This window comes from Accipiter gentilis, chromosome 9, assembly GCF_929443795.1.
Source record: "Accipiter gentilis chromosome 9, bAccGen1.1, whole genome shotgun sequence".
NCBI classification, from domain to species: Eukaryota; Metazoa; Chordata; class Aves; order Accipitriformes; family Accipitridae; genus Astur; species Astur gentilis.
The window spans coordinates 28,483,510-28,501,007 of NC_064888.1; the positions used below are offsets into that span (position 1 = coordinate 28,483,510).

General features: G+C 40.8%; 1 protein-coding gene across 7 annotated transcripts in view; it reads left to right on the forward strand.

Annotated features, from left to right (window-relative positions):
• Window positions 1-17,498, forward strand: part of ARMH3 (armadillo like helical domain containing 3) — a 130,760-nt gene that overhangs the window by 65,905 nt on the left and 47,357 nt on the right. The window lies entirely within an intron of this gene.

Sequence of the window (17,498 nt, forward strand, 5' to 3'; positions counted from 1 at the left end):
AGACTTAATGGACACACACACATGCGTTTCTTGCCAATATGAGTAAGAGAATGAAAAAGGGAGGGCAAGCTTAAAGCTTGTTTATGAAAATAAGTGGTCAAGAAAAAAATCTATGTGCATGTATGTGAAATATGGATATCTGTGTGTATATTATATGTATATGCATATATATATGAATGTAGATATATGAATGTGTATCCATATATGGATATCTGTGTATATATAAATACATACACACACATATTCGCACACATGCATATACTTACAAATATAGATATATGTTTATATATAAAACACACACATACAAACATCTTCCCTTTGACAATGGGCTAATCTAAAGCCATAATTTCCAAGCTGAAAAAGCTAAGCCACTTGCTTGTTTCCAACCTTGTCCAAGGTGAACTCCGAGTGTTGGGTAAGGATGCTCAGGTGTTACTCTTTCCAGCAGTAGCTGCCAGCAGCAGTGTTGCACTGGGTGCGTACGTAACCCCCCCGGGACTGACAGACCGTGCAGAACTGCTCGGCTTGGGCTGCCCAGCGCTGAGCAGCAGAGGGTGCTCAGGCATGCAGCTTAGCCCAGCGTGATCTGGAGTTGGTTCCCTATTAATTCTTAAACCCACTTGTGAGGGCTACAGCTGGTGGAATAACAACTCCATTGAATTGTTCACTGGGGTGTCTTTAATGGTAATGACCTCTGACATGCTGTCACTACTAATCAGTCTGACTGAGCTCAGATCACAGGCTAATACAAGACAGTCAACAATTACTAAAAAGCAACAAAACCCAAAGAGAAACTCATAAATGTGTTTTATTGGTACTTTAAAATCCTAACATACTTTTGCTAAGATTAAGGATCAAATTGTTCCTAAAATGCTGTAAGAAGACTTCCAAGCTTTATGCACCTAAGTCATTTGAAGAATTAGTTCATCACAGTTTTCGAGTGGTAGCCTGAAAAAATTATGATGCTGAAAAACTGAAAGTGGATTCTAGATAAAGATTCTGGCTTGGTTCTAGATCTTTTCTAGTGACGTGTAATCACTTCACTCCTCATTGAAGGAACTGATGCCATGAAAAGCCAAAATCAGGACTCAATATTTGGAAGACTATTAAGCAGGTATCCTTTATTGCAGCGCTGCGTATACAGGGGATCTATCCTCCTATTGTGTGCACCTGGTCAGGTTAATTGCATAGTTTATATACAGGTTCTATATACGTAGTAATTAGATTTCCAAGAAAAGTTTTACATATTAATTCATTATCATATGCAAATCTCCCTCACGCAGGCGTATTTGAAGTCTCTGGTGGTTTTCAGGAGTCCTCTGGTGGTCTTCTGTAGTCTTCCTCACTTGTCTGCTGTTTGACCCTTCTCGGATGATTCTGCACAGTGTGATCTTCTACATGTTTTGATACATCTTATCCTAAAGAATGCTCATTAGTGCCTCTATTATCTATGTCTACATTAATGACGCAGTTCTCCAGACACTGCAAGGCCATCTGAAAGCATTTTTTTCTTTGGTATCTTATAGATTGTGCAGCTTACAGAGCTCTTATCTACTACCGGTCAGCAAATAATTGGGTAAAGAAATAGCAAGACCATTGTGTTCAGAAGAACATCTTGTATCAGAACAAAGTTAGTAGACCCTTCCTGTCATTTCATGTGTTTTTTGTTGCATCCTTTTCTTGTTGCATAGGGACACTGGCACAGCAGAACATTTCCTGAAATACCACAGTGGTTATAGTGGAGCTTGGTTACTCAGAGTTCATTTGCTACCACTGCTTGTTTTTCACTTGACCTTGCAGTATTCTGGTAGGGAAAGTTCATTTGCTAGGAGCAACAAATTTCGACGTGCACGGATTCTGGCGTTAGCTGGCACCTGAGCAGAGAAAGCAGGTGGATTGAAAGGGAAAGACCACTTCCAGGCCACTGTGACCAGCAACATACTAACAGAAGAATAAAAAAGAAAGAAGCACTCCTGTCTCAGGGTGCATTGTTTCATCTTTTTATGGCACTCTACCCATGCTGCCAGTGTTTTTATTAACGTTTAGGGTTTTTCTCTAGTTGTGTAACTTCAGCATTTCATTTCTTTTACGTTATCTGATTTCTTCTTGAAGCAGTGGTGTTATTGCTCTTTATTTACTAGCTGATTCATCTTGGTGTGCTTCTCATACAGAGTTGCAGCCAACTTCATTCTGCTATAATTTACCTTCATTCTTTCTCATTCATGCAGCGGCTTAATCAAATGTTGTCTCTGCCACTGGCCCAAATCCAGAGAGCAAATGTGTTAGTTGAGTGGTGTTGTATAGACCAGTTACACTCATGCTGCAGTGTGGCTCGGCAAGTCAGGTGCATCCCAGGTCACCTTTCTTCTTTCTGCCAGTAACTTCCCTTCCCAGGCAGCAGTGACTGAAATGGGCTCTGACAGTGTCAAGCCTGTTTTCTCTTTAATGAACTTTTTTTTTTTCTTTTTTTTTTTTCCAGTAGGTTTTGGGGAGGATTAATTTAGCTTTTTTTTTTTTTTTTTGTGCTGACTTAAGGCTTCTAGAGCTGATGCTGATTTTGAGAAAAGCTGTTTGTATGGCAAAGAAATGCCTCTATCTGAGATGCCATAGCCACAGCTTCAATGCACTTGAAAGTCATGCTGCAGGGATCACTATCTCTCTGAAATTTCATCCTCAAAGCAAGCAATGCTTTTTGGATTGGGATGGGGATGAACTTCAAGTGATTTACTCCCAGGATGGTAGCCTTGCTTAACTGACTTTCTTAGCTTCTTTCCAATGTCTGTAATTGTGTCAGCTGCATTCATCTCCTTTCCTCATGTCACAAAGTCAACAGGTTGGCCTTTTAAGAGGGAACTTGCAGAAGGATCCACTTCTGTATTTCAGCTGCTCTGTAAGGATTGCTGTAGAGGTGAGGCATCTGTTCGAGACAATTGTTTGATGGGCAGAAAGGAAACTCTTCTGCAGCATAGCTGCTGTTTGGCAGTCCCTTCCTAAGTTGAGCAAGTATCTTAGTTCATGTGATTCTCGTAAAGTGAACTTCTCAGTGCAAAGTTTACCCACTTGTGAACCTTCGTCATCTTGGCCATTTTGTTGGAAACATTTCTTCCCTGAGATCTGAAAGGTTTGGAAAGTTAGCCAGGATCTGTAGGCTACTTAGCGAAGTTTGCTGAGAAATGTTACCTCCGTTACTGAGGTATTGCAACCCGGATTCCATCTACTCTGTATCAAATGCAACTGCCCTGTGAATAGGGGAATTCCTGTCTATGGATTTCATTTACTGGATTCATGAGTGCAGACTGTGGGCTTACAAAATGGAGTTAGTTAAGCTGCTAGCAGTTTTTTCTTGAAATCTGTGTATTCAGCTTTGGAAGTATAATGTTTGGCACATAGTTTCAGCTTTTGTCCTAGTGAATTCAGGGTCTGGAGTGTTGGGAGAGCAGTCAGTAGAGGAGAAAAGTGAAAGAGACTTCTCAGTGCGATTGTGGTCTCCTGTTTGATTTATGTGAGTGGACTGCACTGCCTAATCTGAAGAAGGGTGGCACCGGGCAAGAAATTCTTTCTTGTTTTGCTTGCCAAATACCTTTCTCTGTAGAAACATAAAAATAGTGGAGAATATATGTTAGCATTGGGAGTGGGTTTGGTTTATTTCAGAAGTGGATATAATATTTATTGGTCAGAAGTTATTTTTCTGACTTGTTTGCAGATATTTTGGGCTTGAATCCCCTTACTGGGCACAGGCAAGTTATGTATGAGCTCAGTAATATGTAAAGCATGTGCTGCAAAGCTAGGATGCAGTTTTGTAAACATCTCAGGGGTTTTGTTGCAGCATGAAATCCAAAAAGGTCTGCTGTTTTCTCGCTTTGAATGGTTGTATTGTTTCATCCTGTTTATGAGAACAATCTTAATTATTTCTCTGGTACTGTGGCTGGCCTGAATTCAATTCCTAATTGATAGATTTCAACCTTACAGTTGACATCTTTGTTGGTGGCTCTAATGCAGCCAGGAAGCAACCGGATTCTCTTGGCCCCAAGAACTACCCCTACTGGAACATGATTGAAGCACAGTTTGAAACAGCTGTTTATAGCTTGTCGAAACTTTGCCCATGCTGTTTTTATTCTTTGGGTAAATATAAGGGACTCTAATCTCCACTGGTCTCAAATCTAGCTTTCAAGATTTGCTTTAATGGAGAGAGAACATTAAGCGGCTTTCTTCATAACCCAAACAATGTAAAAATCATTGTGAGCTTAAATAACACCTTTACCCCTTGAAAAATGATGTAGTATAATGCTGTTTTGCTCTTTTCTGTTTAAAAGAAATCTGTTGCTCACAGCAGCAGCCAGAATTATTATTCCCTCTGAAAGTCTGGGCTGTGGGATGTGTGTGTACTTAAAAAAAAAAAAAAAAAAAAAAAAGCTTTTAAAAAATCCAGTAACATGTGTTTCTTATTATCTTATACTAGTGGGGGGCCTAAAATTTGCTTTTGCTCTAGAAATGTAAATGCCCTATTCTCTTAATTCTTCCTTTAGGACTAAATTGACAAAGTACCTGCTCATTAAGTACATCTGCTCATTAAGGTAATGAAGTACCTACCTTATCTTGAACTGAAAGCAAGGATAATACATTGTTAGCATGACTGCAGAACTGCAGTTGTTTGAAGATTGCACCAGAATCTGGAGCTCAGTTCCCAGGGAACCGTGAGAAGAGGGCATCTTGTTTGTAAGACTTTGTTCATTAAAAGAAACACGCATCCTAGCTTTCAAAGTTAAGATGCTTGTTTTTTAGGAGCTCTTCCCTTTAAAGGCAGAGAAGGTTGTCTCGCCTTACCAGCACAGGGGCTAGTTTCACAACCGTCAGTAAATACCAGTTGGTATAGCCAAGACAAAGGTGAAAGTAGAATGCTGCCTTGAAGAAAAAAAAGGGAGCTCGAGTTATCTTTTTTTTTTTCTTTTTCTTCCAAAATGTGAAAATATTTTAGGCTGTAATATCTGTGTTCCCAGACAGAGACTGTAAGACATGTCAGAGCTTCAGGTGGTCTGAATTAAATTGGCTGTTTGGGAATGCCAGAATGCAACCTTTTGTTATTACCTTTTCTAGTCTTTAAATTTTTTTCTAACGCTCATAGCTGTAAGAATAATTCAGAAAATGATGGCGTAATGGTTCTGAAGTACAATTTCTCCCTTAGCTTTGAGGTCAGGTTCTGTTGCCTGTCTCAAGGGATGCTAACTGTGAAGGTTTGGCAGTCAGAAACACCTGTGTGCTTGGCTGCTTCTCAGCAATCAAAGGCAACCTGATTAAGGTAACGGTGATCTCGTGAAGAATTCATCTGTGACAGGCTTCTGATATCTGTGACAGATTCTGATATCTCATGCTGGTAAGGATTTAGTTGAAGGATGTTACTCTGGCAAAACTGCCCTAGTGTGCCTCCTCAGCCTGTGCTTCTGCAGTCACTTGGAGCAGGTAGAAACTGACAGTGTTGCTGAGCAGGACGGTTCACCTGCCATTCATTCCTGCCGTCTCTTCTGTGGGGTGCAGCCTGCATTGTGCAGCTGCATATAAAGGAGGAGACCGGGGACCTGACCCAGGATAAAACTGTCTAGGCAGGAAAAAAAAAAAGAACAAACCAATGTGTTTTAGCCTGGGTCAGTTCTCGAGCCTGGTTCGTCGCATACAGATACGCAAGCAGCTGTCAGCCCTGTAGAGGGTGTGTGTACAAGCAGCTCAGCGTTAGGGACAACAGGACAGTCTCTCTAGCAGCATTGACCTCTTACACCAGTTTTAGGCTAATACGCTGCAAAGTTTTTTAAGTCTGTCTGCTGTCATCAGTTCACTGATGTGACTCCGCAGGGCTCTAAGCACATATTCTTTTGCTTGTGCTGGTACAGTGCAAGGCAGTTTTTGCAAACTGTTCTTGCCATTAAGACAAATATCAACATAACCACTGCCTAAAGTTTCAGTTTGGGTACTGGGGTTGAGACAATACTGCCAAGAGCACAAAACGTGAGAACTTGGGTGCTACTCGGAAAGGGATCTTGAGTAGGAGATCGCTGATGCATTGAAGGTATCTCACTGCAGTAGACTCCTGTTTGGTAGGATATAAGAACATGGTTTCAAATGTGTCTTCTTTCGAGGATGGCTGAAAGTGGAATGACCTTAAAAGCTCCCTGGCAATCCTTTTGCCTGACTTTGCTAGAAGACTTTGAAAGCCCAAAAGCTTTTTCATGTTGCTGCTTTAGTGATCAATTAGGTCATCACTTTATGTGTTAATTACAGTGACATTTTTCTTCTCATTAGTTGGATTATGGAAAGTTTTTGAGTCTGTGTGGGATGCAAAGTAATGCAACTTTTGTGGCCAAGGGAAAGATGATTTCAAACTTTAGAACGCTGAATTTCAATGATGGCTTTGGGTACTGTGAAAAAATGCTTCTATCCACTATAGAAAATGTAGCTGGTAAGTGCTTGAGGGCAGGATAAATGCCTTTTATTCTAAACAAACTTGTGATGTTGTGCACATTTCGGATGAGGAATTTTGAACTGGATCCTTCTTCCAGAATGTTGTGTGTTATGTTAATTAATGTAAAGCTCTTGCTGCTGACAGAGGGGTGTGAATATGGTACACTTTATATAAAGTCCTTCATGGGGTGTCTGAACAGGCTTAACAGGGAGCCTCTTAAGCAGGGCAGTGTATATGAACAAAGGCCAATTGCTTTTACTTATACTTTTATAATTATTTAACGTCATCCTTATAATTTTGCAGCACTGTTTGCTTTGGAATCTGAGCTTGACGTTAACTTTTTACGGACATTTGAAATGAGTTTGTCTGAGGCAGACATTCCCTTCTAAACTCAGAGAGCGCAATAGGTCTACCATATGTTGTTCTTGATTCCTTTGTTTGTTAGCATTTGCTTTGAGGCTAGCCCATGTGTGTTATCTTGAGCCTTGCTGAAGGAGCAGACAGTGCAGTTCTCACTGGATAGCACCTGTTTTCTTCCTTGTTTGTTGACTTCCACTTTCGGCATAAACTACTGTCGGAAAAGAAGAGCCACAAAACAAGACTGCTCCAAGATCTTAAGTCTGGCCAGGAAATAAGTCGGACTGTAGTTAGGGAGGTTCTTCCCAAATTCTTCTCAACATGAGTGATCCAATACTGGAACAGATTGCTCAGGGAGGTTGTGCCATCTCCATCCTTGGAGTTATTCAGATCTTGCCTGAACACAGCTGTGAGCAAACTGGTCTAACTGGCCCTATGCTGTGTATAAAGGTGGACCCCATAACCTCCAAAGGTCCTTTCCAACCTAACCCATTTGATTTTAGAGAGCAGTCTCTTTGCTGCGTGGTCAAATGGAAAAAGAAGCAAGAAAGCTTGTTTTCTTTGAGTGCACTGTGCTATATGTTGACTCTGGGTCCAACTGCTAAAGATGCTGAGTAGAGAGCACTTACTTAAACCAGTGGGAGCTTGCGGTGCTTGGTATCTATTTTCTTTCTCTGAAAGATCAGTAAAGGGTAAAAACTAGAGAACTCACAGTGTGTGTTGCTGCAGATGCCTAGTATTGTCTGCTGTCTGTGAACTTACCAGTAAATTGGATCCTGCTGATGAGATCCAACTATGCAACTCAGTCATTTGTGAGAAGAAACTATTCTCAGTATGATTAATGCTGTGGTTGATGACGGGGACAGAAAGCGCTTCTTTGAATAATGCCTATAATGGCATATTCCCCCGTGTGTATGTTTAACGGAAGAGTCTATGGTTATATGAAATTGAGGGCATTTAAGAGGCAGTTAATGACAAGTGAAAATGATAGCTAGGGTAGATTAATTGTTAAATGAATTGTGCCTGCACTTGCTGTCATTTTAATGTGGTATCGGTCTAATTGTAAGTATGATGTTATATAGCAGGAAGGCATCAGGAAACAATACTGTGCACTTAGGTTCAGGTCAGAGGAGTTTAAAGGCTTAGCCATCAGGAGTTTTTCTCAAGTATAGCCATCTTTTTGTTGTGACACCCCCCCCCCCCCCCCCCAAGTACCAAAATCTGTATTTTGATTAATTTTGCTTTTGTAAGCTTTTCCCCATGCTGTTTTTTTGACAGTGTAGTAAAGCAGTATTTTCTCATAATCAGTTTAATACAAGTTTTGTTTTAACTGGTTTTGGAATGAGGTGATACTAACTGAACTTGGTCTGGAACATAGCTCATGGTTGGTTTTTTTTTATTTTTTTTTCATTGCACTTTATCTCCAGGACTATTTATTTAACTTTGATTTGGCATGGGGCTACTTTACATTCATGCCTTCAATCTGAGTGAAGCATTAGGGAAATTATCAGGATGGAAGAGGACTGAAAGCAGCCAGGCATAGGTCTCATCCTGTCATTACTCTGAAGAAATCTGTCTTTTGAATTGATTCAGAGTGACAGTGGGGCAGGAAGGCACTGGCAGAAGCTCTATGTCTCTAGCAAGCTTTTGTCGCACGTGGGCCATAGCCTCACTTGAGCTGAGTGAATTTTGTGTGGTTTCTAGACAAAGTGAAATGTTGCCACGTATCTTTTGGTAAAGTTTAGTGGTCCCTGTTAAGACTTAAGATGCACTGAATGGTTCTTAGGGGCCTTTTTTTCTGTCTGATAACACTTTTTTATTTTTTAAAGCATTTGCTGTGTTTGGAGGGGAATCAGTTTGGGCCCAAGGACACCTAGAGGATGTGAGCTTTGATTGCTGTCAGCCTGCTAATCTTCATGATCCAAACTGTGCACTCAAGCAGAGGAACAGTAATGCCTGCTACACAGTAAGATAGGAAAATACTCAACAGAAAGCCTTTCCTAGGAAGAGAGGAGGCCTTCAAATTCATCTTCTAGAAAGATAAACTTGGATGGGGACAGGTACAGAGACAGGCAACAAGAATCATGATTTCTTTCCGAAGGACACTTGGTGCATGCTTTGCTTGATGCAGCAAAGTGAAAACTAGTGGTTACTAATGTAGTGGGGAACACAAGTGATGTAGAACAGCTTCTGAAGCTAGAGGGCAGTTTGTAATGTGAACAAATGGGCAGGGAGTATTATGAATAAATAGAAGTTGGAAGTGAAAGGAATTCTAACATTAAAAGCACTGAGGGTCTGGGGCAGTCTTGTGATCAATTAGGACGATGCAATCTAAACTATCTAGTTCCGTTTAAAACTAGTCAGGAAAGGATTGTCTTGTAGCTGAGAATATGAGAGGATGGAGAGCGCCTGAATCCCAGACTTGCACCAGGAGGAGCCCAGGCAAGAGATGCCTGCTGACGTTCTCAATGAGCAAGGGTTGATTTTTTTGTTTGTTTGCTTTTTTTAATTCCCCCCACCTCCATCAGTAATGTTATCATCTCCAGGACATTACAAAGATGGGTCAGATCAGGTTCGTCAGTGGATTAGGACATGATTCGAATAGTCTGGTAAATACCATTGTAGTGTTTTCTAAAGTACACTTTAAGAACTTGTAGCTCCTTTTTGTAAGTTATTTGTTTCCTGCATCAATGATTCAGAACCTATTAGTGTTAATAGGCTAGCTGGTTCCAAAAGACTGATGCCACTCCCTCCTGTCAGTCAGGGATCACTTTTCCACTAAAGGAAGACAGTAAATGTCTTCTGTAAAATTCAGGGCCTGGCTAACAAATTGCAGTTTAGAATACATTACAGATGATGAATGTGATCTCCTTAAAGGGAAATCTATTCGTTTGACTTAGTGCTCTTACGATTAATTGCTTGCCAGATTAAATTGCTCCATAAAACGCATGCTACTTTATTCGATCTCTTCATGATGAGATTAGCTAGGCCATGCTGGTTCTTTGTATGTTAATTACAACGGTATTTTCTTCTTCAATTTAATTATTAAATTGTTTAGCACAGCATGCTTTCTCCTAGCCTCAGGAAAGATGTCTGTATTTTTCTTTTGACCACCGTTTTATACTCTTACTGCCCTTTTTCCAGAAAGTGTTTCCTTTATAGAAGTACCACACAGTGTAGAGGATACATGCGGAGATTTTTCTGTGTTTTGTTTGGTGTGCTGCTGCAACACAGGAATGATACTAACCTTGCACAGGTTCACAATGTGGCAGTCTAAGGTGAGGAGTGAGGAATGTCTGAACTGAAGCTGTGGAGGCAAATTTCCAGAGTTGCCACCCAAACAGGAATTTATCTGGGTACTGAAGCTCAGCTTTGTGCTTCTGTTGGAAAGTGTAAAGCTCACCAAGTGGGCAGGATGTTTGTTTTTTGTCTCACCTGAAAAATCAATGCTAGAGCAGTTCGGTATTCTCTACGTTGCCTGCAGTTTCAGAGCAGATTTGGAGGGAAGAACCACACGTGCTTTCCTCATTCTTGGAGGCGTACTCTGTACTCGCTGATCATGCCCGAGGCTTCCCCCCTCCCCCCCCCAGCCTACAAAATAGAAATACAAGAAGCTGAACAGCACCTGAATTATGGTAACAGCCTAAAATTGTTGAAGGGGGCCAACAGTAGATAATTCAAGGAAAAAATAAGAAAAAGCTGGTTTAAGTTCTCATTATAAAACTTGCCCCAACCTTTAGGACATTAGTTCATTCTCCCTTCATCAGTCGGTGACCCGACTACATGTGCAACTGCCCCCCCCCCCCCCCCCCCCCATGCATAAAATAACCCCCATCCTTTTGCAACACTAAGCCTGGGATTTGCAGGTAACCTAATGTTCCCACAACGTTACAGTGGCTCTATTGTAAAGTTGTTGGTTTTCTTTTTTCTTTTTTTTTTTAACTGTTTATGCTGCTATAACACTCCAGATGAAATATTTAATATGTACCAACTAAACTGTTAGTTGTGGTGTTTAAAAACATTCAAGCCTCTGGTTCTAAAGTGGAGGTTATCTCTTACCCATCTATAATATTATTTTTTTTATTTGCTTCTCAACTTAACCCCTCTCCCTCAGTAAATAGTGTATTGTCTTCTATTGGAATTGATTCCCAGAGGCAAGGCAAGTTTTTGTATTAATTAACCTAGTCTTTCATTTTCTGTGTAGAAGTCAGAGCATAGAAAATGCAAAAAGGTGTAGCAGAACTAGGAGAGTTTCAGAAAGGGGCAGCAAGCATGACTGAAGGTATGGAACCAGATGTGTTAAGAAGAACATTTATATACATGACAAGTCTTCAGGCTGGAAGAGAGATGGCAGAGAATACACAAGAGTTTGTAAAAAATATTAAATGTCATAAAGCAGATGAAGAGGAGCTACAAGAGGGTGCATCAGAAGATCAGATAAGCTCAAACCAAAGAGATACTGCTCCGTGCAAAACTTAGTTACGCTGTGGAACACCTGAAAGGTTATGTGAATTTAAATCAATGATTATACAAATTAATGGAAGAAAATTTCCTCATGGGTTACTGATCATACAGATACCACCTCTGCCTCACATATCATCTTGAACTGCATATGGCTGAAGTAAGAGTTGTTTCTGGGGCAGTATCATTTTATTCTTGTCTGCTTTTATACCATTACCTCAGCTCCCATTTCTAGACACTTTCGAAGTTGGGGACACTGAGCTGGCCTTTTTTACCTGAGTCAGTATGGCAATTTTTAATGTTTACATAAATTTTATCTGTCAGCAACTTCTCAGGAATCGGCTATTTGCTTCAAAGCCTTTACCAAGGGTAAGGCAACGTGCCAGCATCCCCATCCCACTGCTTTCAGGACTGAAGGATTACATTTTACTTAAAATCACCCATCTGGGTCATGTATGTGGTTTAAGGCTGTCACTACTTTCAAGCTGAGAAGGCTGGAATCCCATGTTAGGTGTCTGTAAGGGTTCATTGTTATATATGAAGGAGTCTCTTACCAACATTTTGACCCGCATCAGCTTTGCATACAGAAGAGAAGGCCTCCAAGCCGTTCTGTGGCTTTCTGCTGCTGCTTGTGTGTGCAGGGGAAATATTGTCCTTGATAATTTAGAAGAGAGATGTCTGAGGAAGACGACTATACTTTACTATGAGCTGGTCTCCTGTCTAGCAGCCTTTTGCTCTTTTCTGGGAGTAGCAGAGAAGTGTGTAATTTTCTGGAGCACTGGTGGAGAGAAGAGTGGAATGATTAACCATGGAAGGTTTTTCTTCCCTCGTGATCTTACTTTAGAATTTCAGTCATTTTTTTCACTGGCCCTTTTTCCTCCAGAAAGAACTCATGGAGAGCTGTCAGGATCATGAACTCATAAATCTCATGAAAGTAAAACCTGTGCCAGCTGAGCAAGGCATGATTTTAATTAAGTCTAACAGGATTTTTTGTCTTTTTTTTTCCTTGCTTGCTAGCCCCAATTCAAATATAACGGTTGGGAAGAAAGGTCTTCATAAATTTAGTAGCCTGTTGTTTGTCAGCTGAAGACGACCGAGTTGGTGGGACCTTCTGAGACTTCTTTGATTTAAAAAAATAAAAAATTAAAGACCCTAGGGTTTTTTTTTTATTTGGTTAAGGGGACAAATCCTTTTACTGAGCCTTTGTAGAGCAAGGAATTGAACAGGGACATAATCCGTTTTTTCTGTTGCAGGTTACTGTTCTAAAGGAAGTTCATGTTGGATAATTTATCATTCATTCCTTTTTCCTTCTGGCTACTGCAGATCCCCATACACTGCTCTATAAATAGATGTTTAAAAGGTTCTTTTGCCAAAATCTCTGAAGATGAACTTCGATTTCACTAAATCCAAAAAAACCCCCGTCGTCAATTCTCAGTGCACAAGTTAGATGGGTTAGGAAAACAAACGGATCAGGGTGGGAGATCTCTGCTGTAAGTGCCTCAAATAACGATCCGTTCTTTGAGAAGAGCATTTATCTGTGAAGACCAGCCAAGGTGAATTAAAGAGCACTATCTGGAAACAGGCAGATGTGAAGCCACATATCTTGCTGTCGCCTGCCGTCCCACGTTGGCCCAGCTGTGGGCTGTGTCTGTCTGGAGGTGGGGAGGGTCTTTCCCTCACTGAGGAACTAAGGCTTTGTGGCTCCAGCTGGTTCTCCTGCTCAGTGCTGGTCTCGCAGGCCAGTTCTGCCCCTCTGTCTGTGCTGCCTACAACAAGCACCAACACAGCGGAGGCTGAGAAGCATCTCCTTTGGAGTACACTGCTGACCTGACTGAGTGCCAAACTGAATTTGCCGCCCATCCGTTTCTTCCCCAGTCCATGGTGCCTCTGACAGGGAAAGCCATCTGTGTTACAGCCTTTTTATCTTAGCTTGGGGAAGGAAGTGAAACAGAGCTATCATATTGCTTGCAGTCTGGTGTTGCGAAGCGGTTTAAGTTACCTATTGCATGCAAACCTAGCCCTGACTGTTTAGCCTCTAAATGAGGCGGGTACAGTACTCATTGAAAGGCTGGGTGCCGAGGGTGCCTCTAATTCTTGCCGTTCTAAGCAGACCTTTCCTTCTGCGTTACCAGTTATTCAGCTGAAGGAGTTTGCTTGGTGTGGAACGATGCTGCTGTGGAACCCTACTAAGGCCCCATCTGCTAAGAGCTTGTATTGATTTGTGTCTTAGTTTATAAGAGCCTTCAATCCTCCTTGTGTAAATGCCATAAATAATGTAGATGTACTAGATGAAATGTGCTGTAGGAACATCCCAGAAATCATTTTGGTCTGGGTTGAACTGAGCTAATCTAATCATGGTTAGGAGTTTCTCAATAGCTGTGAAGCAAAAAGTATATTGTCTTATTCTAGCTTAATGTATTAGTCAATACACAGGGGTAGGAAGATAGGTATTTGAAAGTGGTAATCAACTTTATAAAACAAGAGCTTTTAATGTTAGAATATTACAAAACTTCATCTGAAACTAGTTGTAAATCATATATATACACATAGTGGAAGTACAGTAAAATCCAGTCCTGCGCCTGTGATTTATCTGCATAATCCTCACATTTGTATGCCTCTTTGTCAGAAGGACTGCAGTGCTTCAGAGGCTGTATGTATATATACTAAATAAATCATTTTGCCGGCTCATAGCAAACAGCCATTTTGTGCTAGCAACATTGCAGAATGCGTTTTAGTAGGGGACATTGATGAATAATTTGTCCTTTTGAGATTCCATGGGCTTTAGGGCACCAAAATGTATTTCAGGTTGGACTAGGTCCAGATTGTATGAGAACTCCTTGGCAGTCTTGTAGAAAGTATATGGGAGTTTTAGAGGTGACCTGTTTTTAGAAATTTAATTGGATTTTTGCTCTATTTTATGTCAGTGATGTGTAAAGAAAGCAAAAAGGTAGAGGGATGTGGTATTTGTTAGATTGGTCTGTTAGAAATATCCAGCATATCAAGGCTGATTTTTTTCTTCAAAGTGGTCTGTGGTCATGGCAGCTTGGGTTCTTCTCTGCATTGGAGAAATCAACTGATGGACAGTGGTTCCTGCAGAGGAGAGAGAAGGTATTTGTATGCTCATAAATTCATTCTAATCAATGTTTCCCTGGCAGTTACTTGATGTTAGTTACCACAGTTGCAAGATGAAGAATGTGTTTACATGCTATTAGTATTGTTAATTGAAGGGGAAACATAGATACAGCCTATTTTCAGAGCTGAGACTTGTCTTCCTGTCGCTTTTCTGCACTTGATGGCCCCAAAACTGCTGATGTGATCAAATAGCACATTGCAGACTACAGCTATAAGACAATTTCAGAACTCAGTAGTTCTGCTTCAAGTCGTTTAGCATCAAGCACTTTGTCTTGGCTAAAACAGACAGACCATATGAACCACGTTGCCCATCAGCAGAGAGTTTTTAGGAATTTGGGGTCGTATGTCAGTATTCATTACCAAAGGAACTCCAGGTGCCCAGGGTAACTTAGAGAGCTCTTGAACGTCAGCGCAGGGGGAGACTTCAAAAGTTGTTGAGCTTGCTGCTGGGCAGACTTGGCTTTAAATTTTCCCTGTTGGTTCTCCAAGTATTGTTTGCTGACATGCATACATTATAGCTCATCTGCACAACTGGACAACTTGTGACATTAGAGAGAAGAGGTATTTAAGAACCTTTGTATGTTAGTTTTATAGCAGAGATTACCAAAGCTGTATAGACATGTAAAACTCATAGTGTTTCTTTTGGAGCTAGTAGTGTGCATCAATAACAATGCTGTAGATTCTGAGAATAAGTGATGTGACAAAGCACTTGTGTCATGGAGCATCCCCAGAAGGCAAGGATGTCAAGGGTGTACTTCCTTAGGTGACAAGTATGAAAATAGTGCTACGTGGTAAGTTTTTCAGTGATCAGAAAGGACATAAGAATTTCTGATAAATTTTGCAAGTTACTGGAAGACTGGCAGAAGGTTAAATCATGAAGTAGATGAGGCAGTGTGATCTGAATTGCTTTTTAACCTGTCAGGCAGTGCAGTTCATGAAAAAGCAAGTGCCAGTCTGCAAAAGGGGGCTGTATCTTGAAAAGCAGTGACTCAAGAAGCATTGACTGGCAGCTTTAGTCTAGGTCTCTCGTGAAATGTAGAGCTAAAAAGGTTTATTTGACCCTTGAAATATTAGCAGGAGCAGGAAAGCGATTTTATGATCATATACATTTTGTAATTTTGTCTGGTGTCTGTTTCAAAAAGTACATTGAAAAACTGGAGAAAGGACAGAGAAGCCTCATATATGAGAGGCTAGTAAAAATGCTTTCAAGATTTCAGTATCTTAATCTCTTTAAAACAAAACCTGAGGTATGTTCTTCAGAGTGTTTGAGCACTTTTGAGAAGATAAAATGCCAAAACAGAAAAGGAACGTAAGGCTAGACACTGAAACCAAATTGAAACTCCGAATTAGGTATCTATTTTTTAATAGGTAATTAACCACTGTAGTAAATGACAGAAGGGATCGGTTTTCTTCACTTCGTATCTGAAAAGAATACCTTTGTGAGAGATGCTCTAGCTAGCTACTGACATAAGACTGCATAGTGCAAGGATAACGTTGAAAAATGCAACAGTCTGTGATATACAGAAGTTCAGATAAGGTGATCTACTGACTTGTTTTGTGAATCAGTTAAATACTGGATCAAAGATCTCATTTTGCTTTTAAAACGTAATGAATTCACTCTGGATTCCTGTGCTTCAGGCTTGTATTTTTGCATTGAGAGAGTTCTCCTCCTGTATGTCAGCCTTAGACCTACTGAAACTTATCTGTGCAGCAATTAAACAGAAGGGCTGTCCTGAGACTTATTTTGAGGAGTTGTTGCTTTTAAGACCACAACACAGAGGCGAGATTCACAAAGATGTCAGTGGCCTGCAAGCTTTTCATTTTTTCTGCAGTTTGCAGTCACCACGATGGCTATGCTCAGTGAGTATGGGCCGGGATGGAGGAGCTGTGCTGCAAGGAAGCGTGGAAAAATCACTCACTAGCTTAACCTCCTGGTAAAAATATTATGTTTGTAATTTATATTTTCAGCCATACATGTTTCAGTTTTTATATGGGAGCAGGGATTTTGCCCATTGTGTTTCAGAACGGCAAGAGTTTTATACTAAATTGTAATAGCAAAAAAACCCTAGAGTGTTTCAGAGACTTCAGAGAGTCTATTTTTTTAAAGTCTATTTCTTACTTAAAAAATAAGTTTTTACTGAATGAGTTTCGCTCAGCCTTCCATGTTTAGTCATGGAATTAATGGACAGGAGCAGTAAATAATGCTGGGAATTGGCCTCAAACCCAGAGAAGGGTTAAATTTGCTGTTTATTTCAGCAAAGTCTCTCTCTCTTTTTTTTCTTTTTTTTTTTTTTTTTTTCCTCCCCAAAAGTGCATACATATAGAGTGTTATTGTGGTGTTGGTGTTCTTAAACACTGTGATCTTGAGGATGCTTGAGTCTTTAGGTCAGGATGTCAAGACACCCTTTGACACAAGAGGTCCTGCTTACCAGATTCAGGGTCTGCAGCCCGGCACTCCTAAGAGGCCTCCATGCATGCAGGCGCTCTGTAATTGGAACACGACTGGCACTTCCTATAGCAACGCTTCACGTGTAAAGGAAGGGCAGGAACTGAATCTTAACGATGCCCACCATCAGGAAAAAGTAAACTGTGCTGAACTCTGCCCCAGCCGAGCAGGCTGTGGTGAATCCGAACTCCTGCTAGAGCTGGAAGAGAACGTGACCTTTTAGCAGCTGTCTGGCTACAGTTTCCCTGAAATGGCTAAAAACTCTTAAAAGTGATGGTATGATTGATGATATGTTAAAAACCATTTAAGGAAACAGGAAAGGCAGTCAATACTTGATGTGGTTCTATTACTGGGTCATGAAGAGGTGGTCTGAGGGAGGATTTAAGAAAGCCCAGTAACAGCGCGTTTTGGAGCTTTCATTAGCTGTCCCAACATGTAGCTGCAGAGAATCTGCAGGCTGGTCTTTGCTCTTTTCATGCTGCCTCTTAATTCTGCCCGTTGAATAATGGCAGAGGTGTTTTGGGGCAGTACGTCATTAAGGTTTGTTGACACTCAGCTTTGCCATTGGTATTCAGGAGGTTAAGCACTCTGTTTGCTCCTGCTCTCCTGTGCTACTTGCCTTGAGGTGAGAGGTTCTTTGTTTCTCTGCTG